The sequence below is a fragment of the Halyomorpha halys genome, unplaced genomic scaffold (genome assembly GCF_000696795.3).
Source record: "Halyomorpha halys isolate HHAL.00 unplaced genomic scaffold, Hhal_1.1 Scaffold1320.1, whole genome shotgun sequence".
Lineage (NCBI taxonomy): Eukaryota > Metazoa > Arthropoda > Insecta > Hemiptera > Pentatomidae > Halyomorpha > Halyomorpha halys.
The window spans coordinates 308,611-319,294 of record NW_027115604.1 but is presented as its reverse complement, the minus strand read 5'-3'; the positions used below and the strand labels follow the sequence as shown (position 1 = coordinate 319,294).

Below are 10,684 nucleotides of genomic sequence, written 5' to 3'. Positions count from 1 at the left end.
GATTCAATCAGAAAGTTTTATTTTTTTGGAATTAGGAATTTAACTTATCACTGGCATCGTTATAAATATTTTTGTCAGCTTTTGTGTATCAGCAATAAAATACGAATAAATAATATTATATGGTGTAAAATTTGACAATTTGGTTGAAGCTTAGAGCCCATTAACACGTATCTACACTGACAGAATAAGCAGCCGGCCGGTTGAGCCCAACTAGAGGGGGTAACTTTACCGCGCACTCTTGGGAAAGTCAAAAGGTTTCTTTCCATTGGTTGGGGGGTTCTAGAAGGCCTCTTTCTATTGGTCGGTCGTGGCACACTTCCTCCCCGTACCTCTGCCCTCCTTAAAGCCGTAGCTCTATCCCTTGTCAAGCATAACGTTGTCAGCTTCTACGGACGGCGCATCTAGGATCTAGGAGTTCAGGACTAACTTTGCCTACTAAACAAGTGAGTACAAATTTTTGAATAGTAGATTTAGAAAAGTGTGAGTAAGGAAGATCTCTAGAACATGGATCATAAAATGATTAAACAGTTTTAAAAAACAAAAACTCTTCTGAAACAACAAAATCGGTCTAGCTATAAAAATATAACTTTCCTAATTACAATTTTTAATATTTCTATTAATGACGGAAGATTATCAAAAGATATATTTAGTTTAATTATGGATTTTCATTAATAAGTTTTATCTTATTTGATATGAGAATTAATATAATAAAAATTATATATAGGAAAAAATTCTTTATGGAGTTTGAATTCAGTTATTAATACAAATTGAGTTCAATTATTAGTAACCGTCTCAAATCTGTAAGTTTCTAAATAGTTTAGGATATTTTAAAAATTATTATTTGTATTTTTACTAGTTGAAAAAGGTTTATAATAATAAAAAAAATATTAGAAAATAAAATATACGATTAGTACTGATTTCGCTTGGGTTTGTGACGTAAAGAAATACAAGATATAATATACAAACTTACACATATATATTTTTTTAAAGCAAATTTTTAGAAAAAGCTGGACTTGGATTTAATCTAATTGTGATTGGTCGAAAGTTCGATAAAAACTTAGTTTACTTTTAAGTGTATTCCGACGTTAAAGGAATTTATATGCCTTGTTCAATGATTTAAATTTTATGCAATGAAGTATGAGAAACATCCTAAATAAAGTTGGAAAAATTATATAAGAGTAAAATTGATAGAACGGAAAACATGAATTTTTTTTAATGGTCGTATCCCCAAAATATTGTCTAGTTAAATATTATACTGTGAAAAATATAATAATTATCATTTAAAAAAAACAACATTAAAATAAAAAAAAAAACTTTTGAAACCATAAAACATGAAAACCCACTAAAAAATATCAATAATCAAAAAGAAATAATTTCTTTAATCAAATGGTTTAAAAAAAATTGATCAATAATATTATGAATTTCGACGTCACATTTCAATTTTTGTCCGAAAAACTATAAATTTGAAATTATATTTCGATTTTAGTATAAAGTATAAATCTTAATAAATAAAATTGAATAAAGATAATTATTGGATACAACTTTAAGAGTGATTCTTTTACGGCTTGAAACTTCAAAGTTTAATTTGAATAAATTTTTTTATAGATGTCACTAAACATTCGCAGTGGTCATAGTGTGTTAAGATAGCGCATTGTCATTTGCTTTGAGTAATATCAAATTATAATTATAATTATACAGAGAAATTTTCTACTTTCTCATTTTTGTAGTTATGTTTGAGTGGTTATTGTAGTAAAATCACCGCTATTATAACGTAATATTATCTCGGTAGTTCTCCCCAAAGAGAATATTTTTTGAAAATATGTCCAGGAAAAAAGTAAAAAACGTGTTAGCAGAAAATTAATTATTTATTAGCAAAATATTAATGTCTGCTCCTGTACTCTGTCTAATGCATCCTACAGTTTGTAAGGTATAGTGGACTAAACTACTTGTCTGGGCCGTTTCCACGTAATGTTCAATTTGTTTGTTCATATGAATTCGTTTCAAGAGAAAATCCAGGCTGTGATGATTTTTTTTTCGTATCGCGTAATATTACATTATGTCAGATATTTTCAGAGATAGTTTATAAGACTCGAATAGATAGGTATTAAAAACCGTATTTACAAAGATATAAATTTAATTGGAGCAAAATAATAAATAGAAAAAAATAAAAAAGGAAAAAATTAAATTGACACTAAAATAACATCTTAAATACATTCAGCGTTTAGGGGAACTCTTAACAAAGGTTTCCCCTCTACTTGTGAGAGAAAAGCAGGAGTCTGGAAGATCCCGACGCTTCTATCTCAACTGCGTCTCTGGTATTAAATTACAGAAGAAACTTACCGATTGGTGATTTATCTCGGTTTCAGTGAATTTTTCAGCTTTTTTTTTTATTTTTATATGGATGCGACTCTTAATATAAAATTTCTCCAATAACTTAGTGGATGCGTTTGGTAACAGGTGTTTCCTATTTTGAATTTGAATACTCGAAGTATAAAATCTTCAGGACTAATAGTTTAAATTAAAATGTTAAGAGTGATTGTCTTATATGATATGCTCTGTGACTGTGCTCCCGATTAAAATGTGTGAATGAGTGACACCGTATCCTGTACCCTTGGTCCACAGAATGGACGGATGGTATGGAAACCTCTGCGCAAGGCTTGATGAGCACATGAAACGCCAGCGATGTCATACTCTGGAGCACCCTCCTGCAAAAACAAAGGTTTCCACACGACAGGAAATTAGCAGAGCGATATCAAGAGGAAATCTCGTAGTACCTTTCGCTTTCTAACGATGCCTCAGTACTAAGTTCTATGAGCACTTGGCTCGCGAATTGGGGTCAACTGTTTTCTCGAAATCGCAAGTGATTACTGCTGGGCTCATCACGAGATTGGAAGATAATAGTGAAAATTCATCAAGAGACACGATAAATATAAATTGAAAACGTTAAGTTGATCGAAAATTGGAAGGGTTTTAACATAGATTTACTTAAATGAGTCTTCGAACGCAACTTTCGAAAAGTTTCTAATGAAACGTGAAGTCAACGAAGCGAAAATTATTAAAAGTAATACTTTTCATTCTTTTAACTTTTTAATAATATAAGTATAATAAAATCAACCTATCGTAAATTCGCATTCTAACTACGTCATCTGATACTTGATCTAAATTAATAAGCTCATTAGAACGTTGCATAAAGTCATTGATTAAACCTGTTGTCGGAGGACCATTATTGAGAATATTGTGTCGTAACAGGGAAAAAGGGAATTCCCAACAAATTTGTAATACTGCTTCAAGGCGCACCGGTTCGGCAGCAATGTCCTATATAACCTAAAATAAGTTGGTCATCTTAGGATATGTTTTTTAATTTACAATATTCAGAAATAATTAATATAAAATACATAACGGGTCCTAAATAGACGAGTGACCAAGATGAAACCAACAGAACAATAGCCGACCTTTTTTTTATTCAGAAGTTTCTAAAAGGGGAAGATCCGCCAACAGAATATAGAAAATTTGGTACGATTACAATAATCTACAGTACTCTCCTAACTTTGCTTTCGAAATGATTTGAACGTTAAAATAAAATTTAGTTTTTATTTCTGTTTTTTTATCAGGAACGATTGAACATGGTTTTAGATTACCCGATCTGTCAGAAACTTATTGTTTTGTATATTTTGGTATAGGGTTTCTTGAATTAATTTTAGTTTTGCTCATTTTTAATTCTCTCTCACTGAATATTTTTTTAATGGAATTTTATATTTAATTTAAACCGTCTTTGATTATATTTTTAATTTGTTAATTAAAATTGTATATATATATTTTTTTCTTACCCTTCCTAAAAAAAATAAGAATAATATTATTAGTACATACATAGAGCGTTATCTCTATTGGATTGCTTAGTGGCATTATAATTTATTAGATACAAATTATGCCAGCATTTTTGTTTCTCATCCTTCTATCAATTTGACTATCTTAAAAAACCAATACATAATACAAAAAAAACGGAATATTTTTACATAATTATCCTATCTTTGCCTGAAGGGTATTTTAAGGTAGGTTGTAAGAGGTGTGGAGGGGAGCAATGAGGTGCTTACTCGCCGTCTGCGTTGTTACGAGTGGGAAGGGACCTCTCCCCTTAAATTTATATTTAAACTTTAAATGTGTTTTTTATTATTTAATGTTATCGGGTTAATAAATTTGAATTTGACGATATAAACTGTGTTATGCTAAAACTGTAGTTTTTTTTTTATTTCATTAAAATTTCAAATATTGCTGCTGCTTTCCTTGAATAGTGGCATATTTCAGAAAACATTATAAAATAAGTAAATGGTTTTTTCTTTAAAACTGAGGATGAAATGCTTTCAATGGTTTGCTAAAACACACATCGTATACATCAATCTATGATTATATATAATACCCATCATATATTAACAAAGATACAAAAACAATTTTGTTTCTACTTTTTCTTTTTTCAAACAACAATCAACTACAAACTAAATACAAAAAAATTCAAATATTATTTTGTTTTTAACAATTTCTTTTTTAATACATATTTATATTGTTTTCTGCCTTGTTCTTGCACAATATCATATTACATATTGTTTAATCACTCTTTCTCTTTTTTTGTTCTGTTTTTATACCTCATTTTCTCACTTAACATAATACATCTTTCCTTTTGTTTTCTCCCTCTTTAATAAACATAGAATACAATTAAAATATAAAATATAAATAATAAGTATTTTAAATAAAATAAAAATTTATACTCATAAACATCTATCGTATTTTCGCACATAAAAACTATTCAAATAAAATTAATATTAATAAGTTATTATTAATTTGATTTATCTCTGCTTTATTATTTATATTTTCATGGACACTGATGAAAAGAAGAATAATATACATTTTCTCATTTAAAAAATTACTATGAATTATTAATTACAATAATTGCTCAAAATGAATTTAAATCCCTAATTAAGTAATATTTATTTCAAAAAATTTATAAATTTATAAAAAGGATTTTTGGTAAAAATTATTGAAAAACATTTAATTGTTCTTAACTATTTCTGACAAGTAGAATCACGTAGGAGCAGTGAGTACTAGAAAGCTGTGTGCTCACTGACATTGGAAAGTTGAACCTTGACAATGGTGGTTGGGATAATGTACTACTGACAGTATAGGTTAATATGCAAACATAGTTAGCATAGAAACCTAATTATATTAATATTTATTTATTAATATAAATATACAATATAAATATAAACAAATATTTTATTCAAAATTTATATAACCTGTTATTATATGCTATCGACCAAGAAAACATGTTGTTTACGATCCTTGATAATCCTTAAGATAAAAAAAAAATTGAAATGAAATTGAATACATTCGAACCAGGAGAAAAATATTTATTTATATTTTTAATTAATCATGACTCTTAACATGCAAACATACTATATTACATAGAAATATTTAGAAATACAAATAAATACAAAGAAATATTTAATATATTGGTGTGAGAGAAAAGATAAGCATATCGTTTAATAATTTGGTACAGAGGAATTATTGTTGATTAAGAGAGGCCTAGATTCTAACAGTATTAAACTGGATATAATTATTTATCTAAAATATGTAAATATAAAAAGAATATATCTTACAGAAAACATAGCTTTTGAAATAGATGATTGTAAATTTTTAAATCCATATAAACAAAGTCACCATTCCTAATTATAATGTTTGTTCCTAAATTACATAAAAAAACATTTTCAATCATTTTTATTTTCATCTAATTTTTTTTTTTTTTGTTTTTATTGAAATATTTCAATCCATGATAAGTCTTCAGATTTATTGAGAAAATGAAATAATATCCATTCATAAAAAGAGCACTCTTTTATTTTAGGAGAGAATATTTTTAAATAATCATGATTCTAGCATATAAAAATATTATGTGACGTATAAACATATATTTTAAAATGAGAAACAAAATATAACTAAATATACGAATATTAAATTTATACTTTACACGAAACATTTAAAATTCGTGATTGTTAAATTTTAACATATATGACCAAATTCACGATTTTTAATTACGATATTTTATTCTAAATTACGTAAAAGATATTTATTTCTATAAATATTTGTTTATTAAATCGGAAAAAATGATTTCTTCGACCAAGATCTAAATTTGGTAAAAATAAGAGAAAACAAAATTTAATTAGATAAGAATAAAAATTTTGTAAAAAAAAATCTATTAGAAAAATATTTAAAATTCTTTGCAATAATTCTTATTTTAAAAAAAAACTTTTTAATTTTATATTAAAATTGGCAAAATATTCCATCTTCAATGTGAAAATTAGGTAATATTCAAGTTTTTAAGGTACTGAGCACCAGTTTTAACAGATTTTAGGAGTGCATTGTTATCACTAATAATAATAATATAAACAAAACTATCCGAAATACAAAAATTAAAACATAATAAACTATTATCAAGTAATAAAAGGAAATCAACAAATAATATTGAAGTCGATAAAGGAGGCAGTTGATGAAATGTCTAAATTAGCCGGTAGACACTAAGCTGCTTTACAGGGATTATTATAAAATGATTAAATTAATTTAATTAATTAATTAGGGATTGTGCAAACTATCCTACAGAGAATTCATAGAATATAGTTAATTAATATTTATATGGAATAAACCACCATCACTGAGAAAATAAAAAGAAGTACTGAACAACTGACCGTGTGATTTCCAAATGCTTTTTAGTATGAACTTACGGAGATAAAATAATTAATTGATTTCGAAAACAAAAATACTAATGCAGTAATTAAATATAGTTTGTTATTTGATGAAAGAAGCTAGCATATGAGGGTTATTGAGCGAACCGCGCAGTACTTCCAGTCAAAACGTACAATTGAAATCACTAGTATGGAAATAAAAGGAAAATTACTGCGATCTATTACATTTAATACATAATTAGTATAATAAATAATCATACATAATACATATAATATTATGCTTGATTATTGAATGACTCACGAGCTGAAGATAGTTGAGGAGAACTCGCAACTGACTCAACCTTTCTAGTAAATTTTGCAACCAGTTTCTTCACTATATCTAATTAGTGTTGGCAAATCTGTCTGCTCGCACATATTCTCATTTTCTGTTATGATTACTTAAAAACTATAATTAAGTAGGTAATAAGGAAAGTAATAGTAATATCCTAATAACGTTTCATCTGTTTCAGTATATTAGGTAGTTCGTAACTTATGTTTTATCCATTATGTTTCAAATTATAGTATTCTCTATGGGAGCGGGGTAGCTCTGTGAGTAAGGCGCTGTGCTACTAACTCTTAGGAGTTCAGGACCGACATGGAGTCCATCTAGGCTCATAAAGTGGGTGCTCTTAATTAAAAAAAAATTATACAGTTAAGCATGGCCTTGAAAAAATCATTTCCTTGTATAACCTTTGCTCAAGAAATAGCACTTCTTAAAGACCCTTACACATTTTAATTTTCGAGGTATTCACTAGGGGTATTCATGATATTGTTTTAAATGTAAAATGTTGTACTATGTTAAATCTTATAAGTATAGCATTGTGAGCAGCCCTATTTAAAGTCATAATAAGAATAAGAGCTCCTAGTGGATTTTCTGAGCAACTTGTTGAGTAACCTTTCCTTCCAAAACTTCATGTTATTGTTTACATCTAAGTTTTGATTACAGTAATTTAGTGCCTAAATTAAGTGAAAAGTAGAAGTGTAAACGTTTGGCTACTGATTGTATTTTTTAAAGAGTCCAAAACACAAGACAAAAGAAAAAACAAAACAAAACACAAGAGTATGTAACATAACATGACAACAAATAAAACGGTGCACAAGCTCAGCTGGTCTGTTTCGTGACGTCATTCTCCATTTAACAGACCTAGTAACAGACTCTCAGCCATGTTACATGATATATAGTTTTAACTTGGTAAAAGAAGGAAATATTTCTCCATTTAACATAAGTTTTTCCATTTAACATATTAAACTAAAGATCATGGATACCCCTACTATAATATTTATGAAATACAACACGTGCCCAACAGGGCATACAAATAAATTAATATATGTTTCCTTTAAAAATATTATTATTACTTCATTTCTTATTCTTTTATTAACCCCCAAAGTGACAGATCTACTTTTTATATCACTTCATATCGCTGCTCTAAAAGAATGATGACGAAATGTAAAATTTAGTGAAATTGACTTTATTGTGTTGGAATGCTCAAAAATGGATAAACTATATTTTTGTAAATTGAAAATTCCTCCCTTGGCCATTTTTTTTTGAGTAATTGTCATTATTCTTCTGCAGCAGCTATATGTTCAATGTAATATATTTGTTACTATACTAATTTATTTATATGTAAATGGATTCTACAACCAAAAAAAAAAAAATTAGTTCAGAACATTTCGCATCCATTTCACGCTGAAGGTTCATTGGAAAATTAGGGATGGAAGGTTCATTACCATGGTGTGGAATGAATGCTTGTTAAGAATTACGGGTGGACCATCGGACGTATTTGATATAAGAAGTGGCGTATGGTAATGACTGCAAAGGGAAAAAAAAAATTCGCACATCTTCAGCGTATATTTTGGCAGTCATTATACTTTCAAAGTGTCAATAATTTCTTAACAATTTAATAACACCTTAGGCCTCCAATCAATGAAGATGAGGAGATTAAAACAAGGTTACTGGCCGAAAAACAAAACATAATTTGTTCTGTCTTAATTATGCCTCTTATTAGAGCCGTTATAATGTACGCAAGTGAGACATTAGCAGTAAACAAATCTTTGGCAAAAAAAATTGGTTAGGTTTGAAATAAATGTCCTCAGATTGAACCTCGGATCAATACAAGAATCAAGAGGATGGAGAATGAAGTAAATGTGTCCTTGCCTTAACTATAACAGCATCTTAAATGGTTAGGGTATCTCTGCAGGACGGACGATAGAAGATCAGCTAAAAGATTATTTATATGTGAACAATATGCGCTCGCAAACAGATAATAAGGTTACGAGACAATGGTAGAGATAACATCTTAACAATGGGAATTAATATGAATATGGCAGAAGATGTAACCCCGTGGTAGGAATTTTAAAAAGCTCTACAAACAGCATCTAAACACAAAACGGCCATTTTTTGACACACTCCTTTTATTGTCTCCCCTTGAGAATTGACTTTTTGGACATTAAATTAGATTTTCTGTTGGTTTGGCACTCATAACCAAAACAATCCATTTAGAGCATCGAAAATATTAAATTACAGTTTTAAATAGATAAATAACCAACTAGAATCGCCGTGTATGTTATATATCAGTATTTCTTTAATTATTTGTTCAATGAAACAAACACACGACACCAAACTGAAATTTCCACTTTACTATTTATTTTGGATATAATTTAGATCATTAAAATATGTATTTCTCCTCAAATGAGGCTCCCGGTCGTAAATCATGGCATCTGCCATTTATTTTATATTGAAATTTTTGTCCTATCGGACTTGTCAGGGCTGATTTCATATATATATATTTTTGTTATAATATTACATTCTGTCATATATTTACATACAATGGTAATAAGGATCATAGAGCACATTCACACTACATTTACTAATTACTAGAAAATGGTCAGGGATGCGGTAAGCAAAGATGCACAAATAAACTAATTTATTTGTTTCTGCCGACGTTTCGACCTAAATTTTAGGCTTTCAGCAGGGCTGAAAATAAATCAGGATAATTACCTTAATTCATAGAAGCATTAAAAGAAAACAGAAAATAATATCAATCAAACTTGGAAATATACATAACAATACGTAGATAGTAGTTGATATTAATAGAAAATAAAATATATTATTGTAGAGATGAGAATTATGAAAAATAAATTATTAAAATCACACACTTGTTTTCGTCTAACATACTTTTTGAACACTCTGTTTTTATTTATTTTTTTAAATAATTTTTATTATCATTTATTTTTTATATTTCTTACCTCTACGCCATCTCTGAATTTAGGTTGTCTCGTTTTGTTTTTCAGCTCTGATAGAGGCTGGAAATTCAGGTCGAAATTTTAGCACAATAAATTTTGTTTGTTTGTGTATCATTACTGACCGCTCCATCTTCTCCTCTTATCGATCTGCAGTCAACTATTAACAAATATATGAATTAAATAATAACATTATTTGTTTGTTATTATTTAATTCATATATTATAGAAGGAAATAGAAGGAAAAAAAAATAAACTTATAGTAAAATAATATCTTAAACACAATGATTACCATAAGGATTTTTAGGATGTTTGAATTTTTAAGGGAATAATGTTGCTATTAAATTATGATGAGAGACTTAAAGATAATGCAGTATGAATAACAAATATTTTATCATAGTGAAATTATTTTTTTAGTTACCTTGCCTCAAATATACTTATTCGTATTTGGGTAATTGAACGCATGTACAATGATTGGAATAAATGTTTGCTCATATGTTTAAGAAAATAAGCGTGATTAGAATATGCTGTTGCATAAAAATTCAGGCTCTGTTTGTGACTTGAGACACAACTTGAGAAAAAGTCATCAATCAACTGTCGAATCAACGAACTGCCGTAAACCAGTCAAGTCATCAATGTTTTCAAACCTCAATAATTCACTATTGTGGTATTCTCATATAT

The 10,684-nt window shown here is 28.2% G+C and overlaps 1 protein-coding gene across 1 annotated transcript in view; it reads left to right on the top strand.

The window, feature by feature from the left end:
• Positions 1-340: 340 nt before the first annotated feature.
• The window catches only part of LOC106689287 (acyl-CoA Delta-9 desaturase), a 49,146-nt gene continuing 38,802 nt past the window's right edge, over positions 341-10,684 (top strand). Inside the window, exon 1 of the mRNA XM_014434184.2 lies at positions 341-443. The gene's annotated coding sequence lies outside the window, so the exon portion shown is untranslated. The remainder of the gene's footprint in view (positions 444-10,684) is intronic.